This window comes from Danio rerio, chromosome 12, assembly GCF_049306965.1.
Source record: "Danio rerio strain Tuebingen ecotype United States chromosome 12, GRCz12tu, whole genome shotgun sequence".
NCBI lineage: Eukaryota > Metazoa > Chordata > Actinopteri > Cypriniformes > Danionidae > Danio > Danio rerio.
In genome coordinates, this window is record NC_133187.1 from 18,237,674 (window position 1) to 18,248,437 (window position 10,764).

Below are 10,764 nucleotides of genomic sequence, written 5' to 3' on the forward strand. Positions count from 1 at the left end.
GAAGAGCTATGTGGACTGTAAGTTTCTCTAAATGCGACACGGCACTTCAGCACTTCGTGAAACTCACAGTTATTTCTGGCAGATCCAAGGTCAACTGTTGATCACTGGTGTGATTTTGTGATTTGTGCCCAGGATGACATGATGATGCAGCGAATATTTGTTGACCCAAAGATAACGGCAACCATCCGAGAGAGGGTGGACCTTTTTTACTTTAATGTATATATGCCGAAGTATCTGTCCGTCTGAGCATTCTCACTTTTCAAAGGTGGAATCAACTAGCCATACAAGTTGACTTACTTTTTAAAAGTAAATATTAATTAATCACTTCATACAGTTTTACATTTTTAAATACGTTTTAATAGATTTAAGAGTTATCAATTGTTTCATTCAATGATTTAGATATTGTATGTTTATCAAAAGGATAAAAATGATTTTTTGTAAATAAATAAATGAACAAAGATAAATGTTTTTAACAGATTTATTTTAATGACAATTTACTCATTGTGGGTTTGTTATTTTCATTCATTCTGAATAACACAAAAATAATATTTGACAGTAAAAATGTGTGGGGAAAAAATGAATCATCCAAAATAATTTTTTTTTTTGACATAATATGGGTACACTGTATACTTATTATGACTACATAAATACACATTCATATTTGAGAAAATGTTTATTAATATTTAGATATAAAAATATTTATATGATGCAAATATTATAAATTAAAATCTCAATGTAACAAATTTGTATAGTTTTTTTTTACATGTATGTGTGAGCATCACATATACATAATAAATTTACATTGTCAAAACAAACTTCTATTTTGGATGAGTTTTTTTTAGTGCTGGGCAAAGATTAATCGCAAGCAATACAAAAAAACTTGTATGCCTACAGGTTAACACCCAACCTAGTTTGTCCATGCCTTGACCAGTGCTTCATTCTGATAATTGGCCAGAAGGCAGGCTCAGCTAAAGCTGGTTGATACTGCCAGCTATGGCTAGAGGGATAACCGTGTCAAACAGTTTGTTCTCTTTGACACGCCTAATTGCCCTCTCAATGTGTATCCTTAGCCTTGCTATGTCCTGAGTGACCAGCACTTCATTGTGAGACAGCTGTGATTTCTTAGTCAGAAAAGGTGGCCTGTAAATCTTGCAAGGCACCAGGTCATCGATTCTGAACCCCTTATCGACCATTACAGCCATGTCTTTATCTAAAAGAGGTATGATGCCAGATTGCCTGAACAACTCTTTGTCACTGATTGAACCAGAGTACAGTGAGGAAACAAAAGTAACAGCACCATGTGGCGACATGCCAATCATTCGATTTGTACTGTGAAAACATCTCACTTTGTAGGAGTAAAGATGAAGGTGTCTGACATCTCAGTTCTGTACAATCAACGACAACTTGCGTGTCAGAGTACTTGCCAAACACACTTGGCATTGTGGCTCTTATGTCCTCAGAAGACATCCAAATTCCAACAGCACCTAGTAGAGTATATAAAAAATTGATCCAAGTCTCTATGATCCTGCTGACTGTTGACTGATGGAGGTTGAAACGATACCCAAGATCCTTCTCTTTTAGACCCAGTGACAGGTAAACCAGGAACAGGAAAAATTCGTCGATAAGTGGAAGACATCGGCTCTGAAAAAGAAGAAGGCAGACAAGTAACATTAATGATGATCATTGCTTTTAAGTATATCAAAACTGACATTATGGCCACACTTTAAAATAATGGATATGCAGTTAATGTCAATGAACTTTCTAACATGAACAACTTTTTTCAATATCTAACATAAACGTAATGGTAAATACTGTAATAAACATTAACTACATGTCCTGTATTATAAAGTGTTACAATATTATTGCGGTCCAGGGTGCTGATTAATGAGCAATCTACTTTTAAAAAGTACTATAAAATGGAAAAAGATTAAGTTTTAAACTGTACACTGCAGCTTCTTTAGGACTTGTTGCTTTTCAATTTAAACTATAAAATAAATAGCTTACAATAAACTAAAAGAAATAATATAGTGGTAGCTATGCCTACCTGTCGACAAGGTGGTTCATCTGCCTTGTCAGGAGCTACAGTTGTGCAGAAAGTGGATTTTCTGTGTACGATCACGCACAATTCATCCGGTTGCAGGTTCAATCATTCTTTAAAATGCAAGTAGATGATTGTAACTGGCAAATCTAAAATTAAGAAAAAAATGTAAGAACTAAAAAGCATAACTGACTAATCATGAGCCTTTACACATGCCTGAATACATTGTACCATTGTCTTTATTAAAGGAATAGTTCACCCAAAACTATTTAAATTGTTATTTTCCCAGTTTTTTTTGTTTAACTCAAAAGAAAATATTTTGAAGAAATCTGAAAGCCTGTTACCATAGACTTCCAGTAAGAATGTTCGAGGTTACTGAAGTAACCCTTCGTTCCCCGAGGAGGGGAACGGAAGTGCCATAGAGTGGATTGATTGAAATCCACGAATGGGAGGATTCGGATCAGAATCCGCTTGTCTGGAGAGTATTGAACGGGCAAATGAATAAAATGAATTGGCAGCGTAAGCTTGCGCAGGTGTGCTGCATCGCCAATTATTAAGCACACCTGAAGCGAGCAAACGCCATCCTTTTAAGCTGAAGAGACTTTCAAACAGCTAAGGGACAGTCATTATGGCGACGGAGTATGGCACTTCCGTTCCCCTCCTCGGGGAACGAAGGGTTACTTCTGTAACCTCGAACGTTCCCCTTCGGTTGGGGAACTTCAGTGCCATAGAGTGGATTGATTGAAATCCACGAATGGGAGAACTATGAAAAGCGCCACAATGACTGCACCTTACCAACGCCCCCGATGAGGGGATGGTCAAGCAAGCGTGACACACCCACATCATGGGAGGCGCGGTCCTCCAACGTGTCCCTGGCCCTAATTTAGCCTACTTCAACAGAAGTCTTACGGATTTAGATATATTTTTTGGGAAGTCGTGAGCATCTAGATAATTCTAGGAAAATACGACAGTACGTTGGGAAGATTGCAATCCCGACGCTGTGGAGGCCATCCGTTACCCAAGGGGGGATAGATGGCAGAATTTACATATGGACTAGCCCTAAAAAGGGGGAGTACGCATAGCAAAAGAGTGGCTAGCAGAGAGGGAAGACACGGGTCCGCCCAGGGGGGGACTTAACCATGGCAGAAAAAGCATATGGAATCGCCTAGTGGGGAGCACGAATAGCAGGCACCTATACCCAAAACGCGGGCTGACCAGCGGGCAGACCTACAACGTAGTGGGCCAGCAAGTGACTCCTCCGCTGAGTCAGTGCTGGGGGCCACGGAGGAATCTGCAGGGCTCACCTGACGGGGAACTATACTGACAGATAAAAAGGCGCACGTATCTCCGTGTTAGGGAAAATGGCGCAGCAAGCGTGTCTCATCACCCTACCGAGTTGTTTCCTCAATCACCAAAGGGTTACCTAATACCCTTGAGGAAACCGGCTCCACTCGCAGATTGTGAAACCTTGCAAATGTGTTGGGTGTCGCCCAGCCCGCAGCTCTACAGATGTCTGTTAGAGAGGCGCCGCGTGCACGCGCCCAAGAGGATGCAATGCTCCGAGTGGAGTGTGCACGCACTCCCGGGGGACACGGCTGACCTCGACTCAAATAAGCGAGTGAAATGGCATCCACAATCCAGTGGGATAATCTTTGTTTCGATACGGCACTTCCCTGCTGCCGACCGCCATAACAGACAAAGAGCTGCTCAGATGATCTAAAATTCTGAGTACGGTCCACATAAATGCGCAGAGCGCGAACTGGACAAAGTAAAGAAAGGGCTGGGTCTGCCTCCTCCGGGGGCAGCGCTTGCAGGTTCACTACCTGATCTCTAAAGGGGGTAGTAGGAACCTTGGGTACTTAACCCGGGCGGGGTCTCATGATGACGTGAAAGTAATCCGGCCCGAATTCCAGGCATGAGTCACTGACCGAAAATGCCTCCAGGTCCCCGACCCTCTTGATGGAGGCCAACGCAACCAGCACAGCTGTCTTCAGGAACAGAAATCTTAGAGATACTGATTCGAGTGGCTCAAAGGGATCGGCTCGCAAACTCGTGAGAACGAGGGTGAGATCCCAAGAGGGCATGAGAGGGGGGCGAGATGGATTAATTCGCCTAGCACCCCTAAGGAACCGGATGATGAGGTTATGCTTTCCCACGGTACTGCCAGCTACCGCCTTATGATAAGCGGAGATGGCGGCCACGTAAACCTTGAGAGTGGAGGGCGACAGCCTGCTGTCCAACTTCTCATGAAGGAAAGAGAGCACAACACTAATCTGGCAGTTTCGGGGGTCTTCTCTGCGAGAGACGCACCATTCAGTGAATAGACTCCATTTCAGGATGTAGGCGCGCCTCATGGAGGGGGCTCTAGCCTGAGTGATGGTATTAACCACCGCAGTCGGTTCCACAGGCTCGTCCTCCCTGACCTTGCACAGTAACTGCGCGAGCAGGCCAGCTGTGGGCCAGTGCATCCGTGCTGAGAGAGCCCTCGGTCAGGGAAAAAACCAACTGGCAATGAGCGTTCTCGGGGTAAGCAAACAGATCGATCTGGGCCTCTCCGAATCGCGCCCATATCAGCTGAACAGACTCGGGGTGGAGTCTCCATTCTCCAGGGCGTAACAGCTGTCGTAAGAGCGCATCTGCTGCACGATTTAGCGTGCCTGGAACGTGAAAGGCGCGCAGCGATTTCAGCTGCGGGTGACTCCAGAGGAGCAGACGGTGGGCGAGCTGAAACATGCGGCGAGAGCGCATACCCCCCATACGGTTGATATACGCCGCCGCCGTACTGTCCGTCCTGACCAGCACGTGTTGCCACTCCAGCACCGGTAAAAAGCGGTGGAGAGCGAGGGACACTGCCAACAGCTCTAGGCGATTGATATGCCAATGCAACTGGGCACTCTTCCACAGGCCCGCAGCCGAATGCCTGCGACACACGGCCCCCCAACCCGTGTGGGAAGCATCTGTTGAAACAACAACATGGCTGGACGCCTGTCCTAGAGGCACACCGGCCTGTAGGAACAAGGGGTCGTTCCAAGGGCTGAGGGCGCGGCGACACAGCGCAGTAACAGAGACCCGTTGTGTGCCCGCATGCCATGCCCGTCTTGGGACCCGATCATGAAGCCAGTGCTGAAGTGGTCTCATATGGAGCAATCCGAGCGGCGTGACGGCGGCTGCGGATGCCATATATCCCATGAGCCTCTGAAAGAACTTCAGTGGGACCACTAGTTTGTTGTCGAGCTCCCTCAGACAGTTCATCAACAGGCGAGCGCGTTCCTCGGAGAGGTGCGCTACCATGGTGATCGAATCCAGCTCCATCCCGAGAAAAGAGATCATCTGCACGGGGGCGAGTTTGCTCTTTTCTCGGTTGACCTAAAGCCCCAGTAGGCGGAGATGCCGAAGCACCTTGTCCCTGTGCACAACCAATTGCTCCCGCGAGTGGGCTAAAATAAGCCAGTCGTCGAGATAATTGAGTATGCGGATGCCCGCGAGCCGAAGGGGCGCTAAGGCACCCTCCGCGAGTTTGGTGAAGACCTGCGGAGACAGAGAGAGCCTGAAGGGCAGGACCTTGTACTGCCACGCTCGACCCTCGAACGCAAACCGCAGAAATTGGCGGTGGCGTGGAAGAATGGAGACATGGAAATATGCGTCCTTCAGGTCTATGGCTGCAAACCAATCCCAAGGACGAACGCATTAGAGAATGCGCCTCTGCGTGAGCATTCTGAACAGCAGCTTGTGCAGACAGCGGTTCAAAACGCGCAGATCTAGGATTGGTCGTGACCCACCGCTCTTTTTGGGTACGATGAAGTATGGGCTGTAAAACCCACTCTCCATCTCGGCTGGAGGAACTGGCTCGATTGCACCCTTCGCCAGGAGGGCAGCAATCTCCTCTCGCAAGACAGGGGCGGACAGGGGGTTGACCCTGGAGAAATACACGCCCGTGAACTTGGGGGGCCGTTTCGCGAACTGAATCGCGTAACCGAGTCTGATTGTGCGTATGAGCCACCGCGAGGGGCTGGCCCGCACTAACCATGCAGGCAGAGCCCTCGCTAATGGAGTCATCGCTACAATCGCTGACGTACCAGCGGTGGGGCAGCGCGGAGTGGGTGTGCTGATCCGGGAAGCACGAGGGTCCCGCGGAAGAGCTGGAGGAGAGCGATTCGCTCTGGCTCCGCACCCTGACTCCGGAGAAGGGGCTGGAGGGCTGAGGGAAGGGAGACCGTCCCCCCAGCGCTCGTGAGCCACTGGCGAAGCACGTAGAATCTGCGAGCCGGAAGGCAGCGCGTCCCGGACTGGCAGGATTCGTGCTGTCACATCCAGGGAAGGGGAAAAGTGCTCTTTGATTGATGTTTTGGTGGCACTGAAAAGTACCGTTGTAATCGGGGCCCTGCCCTCCAGCGGGGAAAGAGCAAGTTTCCTCTTCTCTTTCCACGACTGTGTTGCTCTTTTAGGAAAGTTGCAACAATACGCACCGTTCTGGAGGACCGGACCCAAAGAACCGCAGGCAAGGGAGAAACCCAGCTCGACCGTCTGCCGCCGCGAAAACCCACTCTGGACCGGGAGACACTCGTTCGCTCTGAAGTGCTGAATAGCAAGAGGAACCCTCATCGACTCACTCAGAAAGGCTCTGAAGCGAAAAGGATGGCGTTTGCTCGCTTCAGGTGTGCTTATATGCTGGTATAATTGGCGATGCAGCACACCTGCGCAAGCTTACGCTGCCAATTCATTTCATTCATTGGCCCGTTCAATACTCTCCAGACAAGCGGCTTCTGATCCGAATCCTCCCATTCGTGGATTTCAGTTAATCCACTCTATGGCACTGAAGTTCCCTAACCGAAGGGGAACAAATACTATGGAAGTCGATGGTTACAGGTTTTCAGCTTTTTTATTTTTTATAATATATTTTGTTAGAAACAGAATAAGAACAAACACAAACAGGTTTAAAACAAGTGAAGGGTGATTAATAACACAATTTTCAGTAATGGGTGAGCTAGCCTGCATTATGATGTTGTAACCTTAAGATTCATAATGCTTTTATTCAAATTCCTAAATATGGCCATGTGCACATAGGGTTTCTTTTGTTATTGTATTGTACTTATTGGACAGGCAGTAAAAGATATGATTACTTAATGAATAAATGTGAACTGTCTGGGTCTGCAAAAACGTCATTACCGCAAGGAAATAATAAACAAGGATGCATACCTGGTATAGAATCTGATGTCATGGTCTGATGATACCAAATGACTGATTCACTACAACCTCTTCCAGCCTCTTTCGTAGTTCTTCGATCGTCTGCTGTTGTGCCAAAATCTTTTCACAAGCCAAATCCAAAGCTGATGGTTCAGGTTTGGTATCATAGTCGTGACACTGAAGCAGTGTTTTGACATCTAGGCTTTCCTCCTCCGTTTCTTCAACAACCGGCCGTGGTGTTCTCTCCCATACGCTTGGCCTGGCTACCGGTAGAGTGTAGTCGTTCCAGGCAAACAGAACAGGCACAGCTTCCTTCTTTAAGTGTCGTCGACCGCCTTGACAGACATCAGCGGGGACAAAATGTCTACTACAGACTGCTGTGTTCCTACTTATAAATAAATTGTCACGTCTGACATTGTGAATCCACATTTTTCTTAAAGGTTCTGCTTTTGGAAACCTGTGGAAACTTACGGTGGAATTGAACTCCCCGGACATCGCGCATTGAGGTACACAACAGAAATCACTGTTGGGATTGCTCCTTCTCTGGTATTTTAGCGCCTTTGATAAAGGCATCTTGCTTGAATATTTAAAATAAATTTAAAATATAAAATTATATAACGTATAAACACGACTTACTACTTACTACTTTCAATAACAAACTGATAGCGCATATGAAATGCGATAAGCGGAAGTATTCTACCCAGGGATCCGGTTTGGTCACCTGACGTTCGGCATATACCCTATTGTCACACTCTCAGCTCGTTCCTGTTGCTCCAATCACCGCTCTCCTTCACCATCCACCTCTCACCACACCCGTGAACAATCACCAGAATACTAATTACTGTAGTCGCACCTGCAATCATCACACACTACATAAAATCACTTCCTTCACTCATTCACTTGCTTGAATCTAAGTTTGATGGTTCACCTCATCTACTCTCCCTCTTTCTCTCGTTTTCTTCTGTGGATGTCCCTCTTTGCCTATAGATGCACATACAGCTGTTTAAGGTAAATGACTAAGCTTAACTGGTGTTTGACTGATGTTTGCCATCAGATCTGATGCTTACCATAACTGTGTGTGAGATCGCTCTCCCTCTGATTCACCACATACCTGCTTCATCTCTCTGCATCTGCTGCATAGTTCTAATAAATACCCATAAATAAATAACCATCCTTGTCTTCCTTGTATGACTGTGACAGCATACCAGACTGAAGAAAAACTATAGACAGCTTATGGAGACTAGTGCCATGCTAACCAGAAGCTGTCCACATTCATTCGCTGGAATGGTACATTCCTTGTGACAAACGCTACCTTCCGCTCCCATGAGCGCCACTACTATTCCTGTGGTCATCACGAGAATGCCACCATGCTTGCCCCATGAGCTACTTAGATGATCTGAGTACCTGCAATGTTTTTCTCCTACAATGGTCTTTATATTGAGGCTAATGCAGCACCACTATCCCCATAGATGTGCTGGTGGATTCTGGAGCAGCTTGTAACTTTACTTCTTCTCACTTTATTACCAAGCATCATATCTCCTCTGTACGTAACTAAATTCTATATAAAATAACTACCATACAGGAATCACCATTAGGCAATGGCAAGATATCCCGACGTACCAAGGAAGTGATCATCCAGTCTCCTCATCGTCATCAAGAAAAATCAATTCTACTCATTCTTCTTCATGCACTATGGCTTAGCTAACAGTCCCTCCATCTTCCAAAACTTTATGAATAAAAACTTTAGAGACTTCTTCCACCACTTTACTATAGTGTATATTGATGACATCCTAATCTATTCCCAAAACATTACAGAACACCAGTCTCATGTCCAGAAGGTCCTTCAGTGTCTCAGAGAAAATCAACTCTTCCTTTTAAGCAGAAAAATGTGAGTTTCACAAAACCTCAATCTCCTTCCCCGGATACATGATCACCGGTTGGGGGGATGGGGTGGGGGGGTTTGTCAGTATAAAGAAAGGCAGGCCCGGCCCTAACCAATTTGGCACCCTAGACAAGATTTCAGGTGGCACCCCGTCACATCGCAGTAAATTCAACTGCTAGTGTATAGTCATAAATAGCTTTTTGATTGACTACTTCAAGCTGGGAAAACGTCAGATAAATATGCCAATGTAATTAACGTCATTGCTGAATAGATCTAATATTTACACATTTGCTTGAGGAAGGAATGATGGGGGTAGTTTCATTACTATTACTATTTTCCATAACATCCATGCCCTTCCAAAATATTAGCTGACATTAAAACTAACAGATAGCAATAAGGCTATTTATTGATTAGCAATCTGTCAATGTTAGGATGTAAAAAATATGGGACAACAAGTAGCTTAAAATGATAGAATACATAGCAAACATTAGAAAATATTGACAATAAAATAAAAGGTTTAGCCTATTAAATTTATTGCCCTATACTGAAATTAAATAAAGCTATAAAATCTATTTCACTTTTAATTGTATTTGAATATTAATTAAAGTTACTGTAGTTATTTAGTGAAGAGCAGGAAATGAATCTCTCATTGCGTTTGTTTGATAACAGAGGTGTTAATGTAAGAAAGCACAGATCTATAATTAAAGCATCCGACTAATTTAGTAAGTGTTTGTGCTCATTTAAGAGAAAATTAGTTGTGTTTAAAATAAAACATGCAGAACGGAGCAAAAAAAAAAAAAACTATAAAAAGAAGGATTTTTTTCGACGGTTCCTTACTGAGAGCTTCTCTCAGAGCGAACTCTCCCGGCTAAACGCATATTGTGAGGGCAGTGGTCGTAATGTCGAGCAAAAAAAAAGAAAAAGACATAACCAGCTTTGTCTTTTTGTTGGAAACACACTTTAGATGTTTTTATGGTAAGAAGTTTTTGAGTTATTGCCGTCTATAACTGAATGTGTCAGTAATATCGAAAACAAAACAAACTTAGCCGCACTCATTTCTGGCAACCTCCTGGATGTACAGTACCTTTAGCATTTGCCTATACTGCTTATGCCATGGGCCGGCCCTGAAGAAAGGTAAAGTGGACACCGTTTCTCAATGGGAGACTATAAAGGAACTGCAACGGTTCCTGGAATTCGCCAACTTTTCAGACGCTTTATCAAGAACTACAGCATCCTCTCAGCTCCTTTAACTTACCTTCTCAAAGGCAGACAGCATACGCTTACCTGAACCCCTGATGCGTGTCAAGCCTTTAAACAACTCAAGGTCCTGTTTACTACAGCACCTATCCTCCAACATCCGGATCCTACACTGCCCTTCACAGTGAAAGTTGATGCAGCTGATGCCAGAGTAGGCCCCGTACTCTTCCAGTGGTCTGGTGAACCCAGCGTCCTCCATTTGTGTGCGTACCATTCATGGAAATTGACACCAGGACAACAGAATTATAGCATTGGCAACCGCAAACTACGGGCGATCAAACTTGCCCTTGAGGAGTGGGGACACTGGCTTGAAGGAGCCCAATTCCCGTTCACGGTCATAACCGACCATAAGCTCAAGCTCACTGGTCCTTTTTCTTCGCCCGGTTTGACTTCAACATCACCT